The following is a 12470-nucleotide window of genomic DNA, read 5'->3' as shown; positions in this document are numbered from 1 at the left end:
TGCCAACAGTGTTCTTGTAGCACATGTTAGTAATCTGACTTTAGCATTTAGCTCAATACACTGCTGCAGTCGGCACTGAGGCCTTGTTATATCACTTACAAACTTTTATTTGAGAATGGCAATTTTTTTTTAATTTTGTTGAATTGGCCTATAGCAGCTGCTATCAAGATTAGGACATTTTTATCCTGTGCTTTACTAGTTGATGTTGTGCAATTTGTCAGTAGTTACCGTTACACTTTGACATGACTTGTTATTTGTTGCACATACAGAAAAGTTATTATTATTGGCTGCACAGAGTATGAAATGGGCTGTTTTAACTTAATTTGGGATGAGAGGGCTAGGCTACATGAAAGTCAGTGAATGCCTGCCAGTTTCTGAAATTCAAATCAAAGAAGCCAATTCCTTAAATTTAATTCATGGATGGCCTCCAAGAATATGAAGGGCACAAATGAAGCTCTCAGTTAAGTACATCTGTAACTCAAATTGCCACCTAAGTAGAAACCATTACTACACTACTACATGAGGGACTACCCCTATCTTTGAACTTGAACAGTGACCCCATCTCTGTGGGTCACTGTGAGATGGTGTCTCCTCAACAACATGTAACCATATTGATGTGCGCGCGTGCACACACACACAGGATGAAAACACCATCTGTAATGGCTAATAGTACCTGGACACAAGCCTGAACAAAGTCCTTGAATACAAAAAACATAGTTTTTATCTTTGAGTCAAAACAACAGAAAAGGGTCCAAGAATAATACTTTATACTCCTGAGAGCTGATGCAAGAGTGGCAAAAACCCTGAACCATGTTCTGTTCAGGTTGCCAGATCAGTCTTCCTTGCCATGACCAGTCCATTGACAGTTTATGAAATATGGGAAACAACTTCAGTTCTCTATATTTTTATAGAAGGTGAACAGTGCACATCAAGTTCTCTGTTTGGTGCCGGAAAACCTTTCCAGCCTGGTTGGACCGTTAACTTTGGACGCAGTCTGTCTGAGCAGTCAATCATTTTTGAGGGAAAAGAAGACCTGCACATGCAGTATAATTTACATGAAGTGTTAGGGTACTTTCGTACAATTTTCTCTTGAGGTAAAGAAGCTCTCGCCTCAGGCCCTCAATCACTCTCCCTCCAGCTGTCCCACCTGCTGTGCCTCTCTGACTGTTCTCTGTGAACATGTTCAAATGTCTTGTGACTAATAGATTAAATATGCAGGGAGTTTAAACTGTCCCAAAGAGAAAACCCATTCTGACGTACACGTGCAATGTGTTCGTGTGTTTCAACACATTCCACAATATGACTGTGGTGACTAACAGGGTGCAGAATTTTGAAAATCCTGATTTGTCTTAACCAGCACACAGATTTGGATCTCAGGTCAGTAGGCTACAACCACTCATATGTCAAGGGGACATCAATTTTATTGATTTTTGATTTTTGTCTTTGTTTTTTAAATAGCCTGGCATTTTACAAAATACATTTTCTTCTTGTTTGTCAAGATCAGTACCACTGTTGTGTCTGTGAAATATGAAGCCAATAATAAACTACTCAAAAATGATGGATTGGGGGCGGCGATTAGCTCACTTGGTAGAGCTGCCACCCCATGTTGAGGCATGCAGCCCCAGTTCGAATCCTGCATCGGGCAGCCTGTTCCTGCATGTCATTCCCCCTCTCTGCCTCCCCATTTCCTGTCTATCTCTCTCCACTGTGCTATCAATTAAAGGCATTAAAAAAAAGCCCCAAAAATATACTTAAAAAAAAAAAAAAAGATGAAGATGAAGATTCCTCTAGTTGATTAGTTGCTAGATGGCTAGTAAAGTGGCAACAGTAACAGTCCTTTTACATAAAAAAAGGTCTATATAAATACTTGAACACTTTATATGGTGAACAACAGGTGAACCCAAACTCAGAACATGGAGGAGAGAGTTTATTATTTGTGTTCTGGGATAAAAGGTTGAGGGGAAATGAGGGTGCTGGCAGTGGGATGCAGAGGGGAGCAGGCGGCTGGCGGGAAGAGTCTGCATTGGGAATGGAAGCTGGGTGGTGAGTTTTGCTGGATGACTAACTTGGCAAGCTGAGGAGCGAGCTTCAGAGCTGACAGACAGAGTGAGCTGAAAAAGGAAAAGAAGAGAACAGGGCTGGATGTCCAGTTGGCAGGCGGAATGACCGGTGAAGCAAGGCTGGCTTGTTCAGAGCATGTTAGGTTGAGAAGTGAGTCGGCAAACTTACAGGCAATGCAGCGGTCCTCCAAGGACCAAGAAAACAATAGGGTAGAAGTAGGATAGATATACTGTACCGCTGGCCTGATGGGTAGCAGGTCTGACAACTGAGTGGTAATGAGGCAGCCGTGAAAGAGAGAGTGGCACTGTGTCTACAACACAGCCACACATAACATACCTGCACAGACAAAGACAGACAGCAAAGGATGAGAATCACAGAGAAAAGGGAGAACACCAGGAAGCATGACATCAAAGGCTCAGACCATGCTGCTATGGACAAATCATGATGAGTCCATTTGGAGGTTCTGAATGTATGAAAGGTAAAACTTGTTGTCAATGTGTGGGCAGATTGCACCTCATTTCATCAGTTAGAGTTGCTAGAATCCAAATATTCAGTTCATTTTCCACAAACATAAGCACATAAAATCGTACTTCTAAGGCCAATAGGCTGTGGGAGGTGTGGAAACAATTGAGAGGCTGCAGACAGAGGTATTATGAGACAGAGAAGGATCAGTTCTGTTTTGAATGGTTTTAAAAGGCATCAAGTATGTTTTCTATTATTTCGCATTAAGGAGTTAAAGCACATTTTTGCCCAGTTTTCCTTTTAGACTTATGGGCATTATGAAAAATTGAACTAATAGCCTTAGAAGCCTTGAACCGTCACACACAGGAGTTTTTTTTATGTTCTTCTATAAAGTGCGTCCTAGAAATTGTTATCTAATATGTTTTTTCTCACATCCAAAGAGTGAAAAATACAAAAAAAAGAACGCCTATGAGCTGGTGTAGTGTAGGTTTAGCTAATTACATACAAAATAAGAACATTTTCAGAATCATACCTTTCAAATTTTGTTGCAAATATGTACATTGTTGTATGCAGTTGAGCCCCCTTTAAGTGCTTCAAACATTTTGAAACTAGATGTTTTGAATCTATGAGGATTTTATACAGGTGTCTGTGGCAGTATCTTGAATTATTTGCATCTCTTCCCACTTTGCTTTTCTTTGTGGTCTTTTTTAAAATACATTTTTCTTTTAATGTGTTATTTTAAGTTATGAGGACCTTCTCCCCCAGCTCTAGGTTACAGTAATACACACAGGACTTGAGTTCAGGGCATCAATCATCTCATCTGACCATCTGTTCCACTCTGTCTCTCCCTATAACATAAAACAAGGTTTTCATCACTTTATACGGTGTTGAGGATTTTTCAGCAGAGGTATGTGTCTAACTGAACAAAAAAAAACAACATATGAGGAACAGAGAGAAAGAAAAACACCCTCAGACACGTGTGCTGCTCGCTACGTGCAGACACAGGGACATGTTGCTGTGGAAACCAGGTTTCTATTTTCTTCTGTCTACAGATTTAGAGGACTCATCTGGGGAGGATTCCCGCTACAAGGAGGGTCATCTAATAATTCACATGTAGGCAACTGGCGTCTTCCCAGGCTGCCCACTGTGATCTGGCTCTAGGCTACTTAGCTCAGCGTGCAGCAGGGGTCCCTGCAGCCATCCCATCCCCTCAGGAGAGATCTGAGTTACTGATGCTGCGCCAGCAACACTGCACAGAAATACTGTATGACTGTGATTACTGTGTGGTGCAGAGGTTACATAAGGCTGTAAGCCAGTCATTAGGAAAGTTGTTTATAAACATGAAATCTGTATCTGGCACCCATCAGCCTGTTAGTGAATGATGTTGGTGTCATCTTGCTGTAGCAGATTAACTCAGTTTCACCTTTCCTGCCTCCACGCCATTTCCAATTCATGAAGGGCTTGAAGACACTCTTGTAAAAAAAAAAAAAAAACTATACATTTTCGAGTAATTTAAAGTAGTGCCCATTGTTAATTGCTTATTGTATCATTTTACATGCCAAAGCCTCCATCCTATTATAGCCCTGACCGCTTTTACTTTTGATGGTTCAGTGCTTGACTCATGTTCAACATTTGATGAAAAAATTTGAAATCAAAGATTGTCTTGTTAAAGGATGTCTGTCTTTTTTTCTTTTTCTTTTTTGCAGTCTATTCATGTCTGTCCTTACCGTAAATATCATATCTTTATTCTCTATATCGCATGGTGGGTTGAGCCTCCCTTCAGTCAAAATCAATCAGCCATCTCATGCTGTTCATTCATTCATTCTTTCATGTTTCAAAACTAAGAATCTACAGTTTACAACCTTATAATACGTACTGATGTTGGCAGAACTGGTCTCAAGTGCAACATTTAAATAGAAGGGACGGCCAACTGCCTCCAAACCAGAGTTTGACATTTCCCTTAGAGATTTTAAAGGGGACATATTATGGGTGTTTGGCTTGCGTTTCGGCCTCCAAAATGTGAGAATTGACAAAAATATCAATATATATGTGCAGGCTCCCTATAGGTTGAAATCCATGTGGTTTTACTAACTGTTCCCTCAGTTGTCTTCCAATGATGTAACTAGGACTCGAAATTTGCATCATACCACCCCTACCTGGTACCAGTAGAAGGGGTGGGGCGGAACAAGTGGTTCATATGCATTTAAAGGGACAGACACTGAAACCAACCGTTCTGAACAGGGCTGTTTTGAGAGTATGAAAAGAGCTATGATGTTTGATCCTTGGGGGATTTTGAGCAAAGCATGTCACAGACATGTCTTTAAAACACCTGGGAACTATTTTAATTTGTGGAAGGGGGGGAAATATGTCTCCTTTAAAGCTTAGTTTCTCAGTGTTTTATGAGTCTTTAATTGTTTTTTCTTAATTCCTTGTTTCTTATGTAATGTAATTGTGCCGTCATTGTTTTGCTGTGTTTTTGTGATTCCTTTCTTGTTCTCGGGTTTCTCTTTGTCAGTCTCAATGAGAGTGATCGATTAACTGTAGACTAAATTAAAATACAAATAAAGACGTAAAATTGTGTCATTGTTTCCAATAGCATTGTTTTCCATTTGCCACCTGCACTCTAAAACCCCTTGCTATGCAATACAAATGAGACACAGATTATATGTTTATGTTTTTTTTTCCTTACCTGCATCAATTTCAATTTAGATGACAGACTTGTTGTTTGCATAACCAGTGTGCAGCGATGCCTCTTTTGTGCTTACGTCAGGATCACTGAGGTCATCATACATCACTGCTGATCCCGTTTCCAGCTGAGAGGATGAGAAGCTCATACGATTTAGATATAGTTACAGAATATATGAATCATGACTCATCTGTTTTTATCTATGCACCAGTAATCTTTTGAACTTCCAATGTGGCTCATGAAAATGAGAAAAAGGAACATAACTACCAAACCAGTATTCTCCCTTGTTGAACATATACAGAGTATTATTACCCCATGGTGATGAAATTATATCATGGTAGGATCACAGCCAGGTTTTCATGGCTTGTCATGAAACAACACAGAGATGAGAAGAGCTCTCAGGATTTATTCTCACAGTTTCAGTGCTAACTGCAGTATGATAGCTGTGAATCACAACAGTCTGCCCAGATGAGCATCCAAATTTAAATTCCAGTGTGCTGTCATGAGGGCAGAACAGAGAAAACCGCAAGGCAGAAACTCACAGTAGGCAGATGTCAAACAAGAAAAAGAAGAGAAAAAACATTATTAAACCCTGGAATTGTTTGACGAAAAGACATGATGACAAGGAACTGACAAGTATAATATGGTGTGGTATACCTAGTCCTGGATGATGAATCAATCTTATGAAAAAAAAGGTGCAAATAATCAACAGTGGTTATCGAGTGAAGTAGCTGACCCACAGTCTGTGTCGCCCTCTGTTGGTCACCAGCCGCCACAGCAGAAACAGGCCTCAAAAGCAGAAAAGCAGGGGCACAGTGGGGTTAAACTTAAATAGGTCCTAACACTAATAAATTTCATTACAGGTCAAGTTCAAGTTACATTCAAGTAGTTAGTTACACCCACTTAGTCACACCCACTTGGAGTTACAGTTATGCCCAGTTAAACCCACTTACCCCCATGAAGAGTTACACCAACCTTATGTTATGGCCACGTTGAGTTAAATCCAGCTGCTGCTCCTCTGCATTGCAGGGAGCCTATAGTTGTTAAGCATGGCACAGCTATTATGCTAACTTGCATGCTAGCCACCATGTAGCCAATGCTGAATATGTTTCAAAAACACACATTTAGGCTACCAATCATCTCACACATTGGTGCAAACATTGACACTCTGCTACAGATTCATTTGACCAGATATGGCGGCTCACAGCCAACTTTCAGTTTGGACACAAAGAGCCTATATAGTACCTTCATCTACTATGAAAGGAGTCAATTAACTTTAGAGGGAAAAAAATCTAAACTAGATGGAAAAATAGCCTGACAAAGGAAAAATAAAGGCTTTAAAGCTCACTTCTTACCAGTTTTTTTTTTTTCATCCATTGAAATTTTTTCATCCCTTGAAAAAATCTAGTTTGTACACAACTTTATGTCCTTCAGCAAACAGCTCAGACGGTGCCCTCAGACGGAGCTTTAGGGTGCATAGAGTGAACTCAGGAGATGCTGCTGCCAGTCGCTGATCCATCAGACAGGCTACAGTACGTCATCATGCTGAGAGGATTGCTGCTCTGCTATAAAGGATTACACCATTTGACTTTTTTTTTTTTTTGACCAAGAGTGCTTAACCACTTTGATTAGAGACCCAAAAAATCAAATAAATGGCAGATCAATTCAGAATATTTTTAGAGACTGATTATGTTCTCGTGGGATTGATGTGGCTGAATCAGGGATGGATGGAAGATTATTTGAGGACATTCATGTAGCACCGTCCACCCAGTCTGAGGAGATAATGTGGAATAAATGTTATCTCTGTGACTGTGCCTCGCCCTGTGGTCACTAGGATTGTGAGCCAAAACACATCAGTTCCTTTAAGACTCCTTTGCAACATCCCTGAACCATAATCTATCATAATATGAATAACCACTGTACACATCTGGTGTTCTGCAACATGTGAGTGGATCTGTTCCAAATGTTGTCTGCTTACTGTCTACTGTCAGGTCCTCTTTGAAATTTAATTCATACTCAGTTGAACTTACGGTGTAAAAGATAGATCTGTATTTGCCGTAATCATCTCATCATCTCATCAATCTACAGCAGCTGTGTTACGAAAGAGAAAAAATATATGGTTTTTGTAACAGATGAGAAGAAACATTGCCTATCAGAGTCTTTTCAACATGATGATATGCAGCCATAATTGAAATAAGTGTACAGCTGCTAGAGGTCAAATCTGTGCATGTGAATAAAAAGGAGCTATATCAGCCTCAGGATAGGCTAATAATTATATCCTTATTTACAATGTATAACATATTTGCGTTTTCAAACTCTACAAACACCTTTTATTCAGCGACTGTGTTACATTTGAGTTTAGAAGCATTGTTCTCTCTCTTGTGTAGCGCCTTTTTTAAAGCCCACTTTATACTTATATGTGAAATCCATACTGTTCAATACACTGACCCCTGGCTTTATTGAATGCCCTCGGGCAAATCTTGTAAAATCCAAATGGTAAAGATTAAACTGGGGTCACTCAGGGGACAAACTCATAAAAAAACACAAAAGGTTGCAGCCATAGGCGAACAGGAACATTTAAGATATTTAAAATCAGAGGGTACTGGGTGTGTTCAGACATTTTATCCAAACTTTGTGTCCCTCGCATGCACATATATGGACACTGTAGCTGTCTCACAGTGAGCCGGAGACAAAGGGTCAAGATGATGATTCAAGTCTTTTGCATTACTCATCATCTAAGTTCTCCACTCATTTCCATCTCTCTATCAACTGTTTTTATTGCAAGGACACATTTTCAGAGGCCACCTCCCATTCATTATCATTCATTATGACTCTCAAGGACATGGGGAGGGGGCACAGGTGATGTGTGGCTTTCCCAAAGAACCAGAGCAAAAATCTATTTGGTATAAGTGCAATTTGCAGGCCACGTTGTGTAAATGTTAAAATGGCATCTTTGAACAGTTGTGGTTTAGTGTCTTTCTTCATTATTAATGCGATAAGATGCACATGTAGAGCCAGCAGATAGAGGCAAGGAAATTATTTGGGTGTAGTAGGCTAAAGGTGGATTTGTCAAGGGTCTATCTCTTTGATGAGTGATTGTAATATGAATTTGAGACTATTACCAAATGCTGAGAACAGTGAATAATTTACAGCAAAGAGTCAACAATGCTTTAAAAGGCAAACCAAGATCTCGTCATTGCAGCTCAGAGTGATAGACTGGACTAAGGAATGTTTAGCAGTGTGTTTTTGGAGGGAGTCTGGACAGAAAGTAGTTTTTCACATCTATTTACAGTTGCTAATTTATATTAACTTATCCCCATTAGCAACATTCAACCCTAAATTTAATTTAATTAGGTTTGTTTGCACACACAACTTATGACAGTGTATATTCTGTCTACGTGCCCACATCAAAGGTTTTAGCAGTCACATTATATCACTGTCTTTCTGTCCAGTTAAGATGTGAAAGGAGGGTTTGTTTAAGCAGGAAAAACACTCTGAGCAAACAAAGACATCATCTTTATACAAAAATTAAGATAAATGAGAGCTATGAGCAATAACATTTTCTTGAGCAAAAAGCAAAATTAAACTTTAATATGATACAATACGTCTTTTGAATTAAACCCAGACAGGGAGAGATTTTAGCTTGTGGGGAACACTGGTAGTTCAATGCTATGTGAGCAGGAAAATGAACAGAAATTTTTAGTGAGGAGACACAGTTTGATCTTTTCCTGCAAAGTGACATGGAGACAGCGTCGTCCACTACGTTCATCATGGAATAGAAACACACCTGTGGCCATTATAGCTGAACACAACAGCCTCAGAAAGGTTAGAAGATACAGAAATTGCAAATGCACAGCAAATACATAGGGGATTAAAATGTCTTGACTCTGCTCACAGAACCCCAGGTGAAAAAACATTTCCTTTTTCCTTAAAGTAAAAAGAAAATCTTCACATCTTAGCCTTTTCCACTGGCATAACAGGCAAAAGGAACCAGGTGAAATTAATAATTTTCAACTCTTTGAAAAACAGCCAAGTCTAAAACGATGATCATACCTGAATCCTCTTCTGACAGCGGTTTTAGGGTTGTGTGGACGGGAGGGTGAGAGGACGGGAGGATGGGAGGATGGGTGTTTGGCAGGTGGTGGGGTCAGGAGGTCTATATACTGTATATAGCTTTCCTCCCTGTTGTTGAATGTGAGTGATGACAGACAGATGGTTTGGCGGGCGGGACCAGAGATCATTTCTGCCTTTGGATTTCCTGGCAGAGTGCAGCTTGGAGACAAATTCAGAACAGCTCTATCTCTCATCCTTCCTCCTGACTGCTCCCAGAGCCCCATATCAGTCGTAAATCTTAAATCTCCCAGGAGCGCAGTGCCAATAATGACAAAGCTTCCCCCTGTAGGTATTAAGGGAATTTTGCATGTTGCACTCCGTCAACTTCATGGCCTGCAGTCCTGTTTGTGCAGCACAGTTTGTGGCTATAGCACAGCCACTAATGAGGAGAGAGGTTAAAGATCAGTCGCTCATAACAATGTTTCTCTTTTTACACGATAGCAGAAGTTTTGGTTTAGACATTGGCTCTGAAACAGTGGATCAATAGCTTTGTGGTCCATTCAGATCACACGGACTGGACTAACTGATCGGTCATGCTAGTGTCTCAGGAAAAACTCAGATTAAACCAAATTAGAGCCAACTGCACTGATCAATGATTGTTTTTTTTTTGTTCCTTCTGTCAACAGCCGGTGTCAACAGAGGTATGAAAGTTTTTCAGATGAATAGGTGTGACAAGGCTTAGATGTCAGCTCACTGCCAGAGGACCCGAATAAAGTCAGAGGAACAGCAGAGCAGGCCCTGTGTTTGATCAGGAAAAAAGAAAAAGTGGATTTCAGCCCATCGCTCCATGGCCTTAATCTGCAGGATTAGGGCATCGGAAAGTCCACTCTGGTGTGTTTTTGTCTGTGCGCATTTCCCAGTGTGTTTGTGTGCATGTGTTTTCTTTGTAGGTAATATGTATGCGTGCAGCGTGCGTTTGCATGCTTTTGTATACCAACAGAGGTGTGAATGAGTTTGTAAACTCTCGTATCCAGGGCCACATGTGCAGCAGCAAGCAGACCAGCAGGAAGGGTGGAAGCGAGGGTGGGAGGGAGGTGCTCGTGGGTTAAGAGCTAAAGCCGCTTGGCCCAGATGAAGAGGGCTCTCAGGCTCTCTGCCAATCAAAGCCCAGCCAACAGCCCACTCTCACTGACCGGGCAGGGAAATGGTGAGTTGCACTACATGCATACTGGATGTACACACAGCCTATAGCATATAGTGCAGGGACTGAACTTAAAGTTTCATTCACTTAGACAGCCAGTATAAACAGACCTTTGGCCATTTGCAGGTAGTGAAAATATCACTGGCATATTATCAACTTTTGTAAGATGTTCTCAAATTCTGAATTGATAATCATTTATAGTGTGTATGCTCTTTATTCCAACAGCTTAGTACACTCTGAAATGAAACACAAAAAAGCCTTTCAGTAGAACACTTAAAGCAGGAAGACCTTAATATTGACAAGAGCTTTGAAGTTGAAAACAATAAAATATACATTTTTAGATGATTCTGGTCGAATAGGGTTACAAAGCTGAAAACATGACATATACGTTTTTTTGTATGGATTCATTTCACAGTACCGCTCCTTAAAGCAGAAGTAAGTGATATATTTGTGTTAATATAAGTCTTAAATAGTTATATCTTCCGACAGCAATCACTTACATAGAGTGTTTGGTCTGAAACACGGGTCTGTCAGTCACTCTGCTCTGCTCTGAGCCGAAGAGAAAACATTTCTCGTATCCTACAGTTTTTATCCAATGAGGAGAGAGAACGGCATGCAGGGCTGTGTGTGCAGCCAAGGGACGCCGTGAATGTGGCGACGTAGGGACGAGGACTGTTATGGTGCGTTCAAGGAAACTCGTATTTTTCCGACCGTGAAGTCATACCAGTTCGATCTGGTACGAGTTCACCGGTCGGAAGTTACGAGTGGCCGTTATAGTGACTTTCACCGATAAAACAGGTCGGAAAAACACGAGTGGGTTGCCTGGAACGCTACAAAGTCGTAAGTTGTGACTTGAAGCTGTAATTTACGATTTCAAAAGCCTGCCTGGAACGCAGCATTAGCGAAAACGACCGGACCACTTACTTCTGCTTTAACAATTTTCATGTAGACATACTGAAAGAAAAATTTCATTGCTGACTTTCTGGTGTATTTCCATGAATGACATTATATATAAGTCATATTGTAGCACTTTACTCACTGTCTTCTTACAGTAATTAAAGTCCCAGAGCTCTATTATTTTACCATTTAAAATATTTCATCAACCGATCACACGTGGTTACTTATAACAAATTATATTGATCTTCCCTGGAAACTCTTGAGGTAAAATTTTGAAAAATAAACTGTGATTCCCACACTGATGAATCAAAGCAAAATCAACATGAGCTTTGTAGATAAATCAATCAATCAGTAAAGTGGCCTTGTGCTTTAAACCCAGGTATCATGACATCCTTGCAGCATGGAAAAGAAAGCATGAGCACTTTATGGCACTGAAAATTCTCATCATCAAGTTTATCTACCTTAATATGCAAGTCCAGCCTAACATGCTGTTTATTGCCTTTGTTTGTCTACTGTTGAATGTGTTTCTCTGAGTAGAGTGAGAGCCTTATATTATAGCCTAAATGCCGCCATTATCTCCATAAATTGCTTCTCTCTCTATCTTTTGTGACCCACTCTGACCAATTTCAGCACAGCTCTCCTTCCTTTTTTCCATACTCATTTTCCTGTCACTCAAATGTCACAGCACCTTCCTCAAGTGTCTTGTGGTAATTACACTGGAGCTGGTGGAGTGCAAGATATTTAAATTATGTGACAGGCCAAAGCACCACAGTTTGACACAAGTGAGTATGATGGAGTCTGAGGCTGAGGCTGGTTTGAATCAGTCAGGATAAAGTCCCTCTGTGTGAACATCTGCCAAAACTCAGAGATCATCTAACCAGAGATGGGCACGCGGGTCACTGTGACATAATGTCAAGCATACAAATACTAATGGTTTCTCCTTTCATCCATTAAATGCCTGTTGTGTTTTTGGCCATGCTATCTTTATCACTCGGCAGGTGGCGTGGATTAGTGATGCTCTCTAAACTTCAGTAAGCAATGACACACACTCCACACAAGAATGTGTAATCCATGAGCGTGCAGTTGTTTGGTCTTTAACAGCCACCTGAA

At 40.5% G+C, this 12470-nt stretch overlaps 1 protein-coding gene across 1 annotated transcript in view; it reads left to right on the top strand.

Moving 5' to 3' along the window:
- rbm39b (RNA binding motif protein 39b) overlaps positions 1-12470 on the top strand; it is a 115567-nt gene that overhangs the window by 46311 nt on the left and 56786 nt on the right. The gene's annotated exons all lie outside the window — the stretch shown is intronic.

Source organism: Trachurus japonicus, chromosome 7 (assembly GCF_045865225.1).
Source record: "Trachurus japonicus isolate A0001 chromosome 7, Traja_1.0".
Classification (NCBI taxonomy): Eukaryota; Metazoa; Chordata; class Actinopteri; order Carangiformes; family Carangidae; genus Trachurus; species Trachurus japonicus.
Note: the sequence above shows the minus strand (reverse complement) of the source record. Positions and strands in the feature narration are given on the sequence as shown.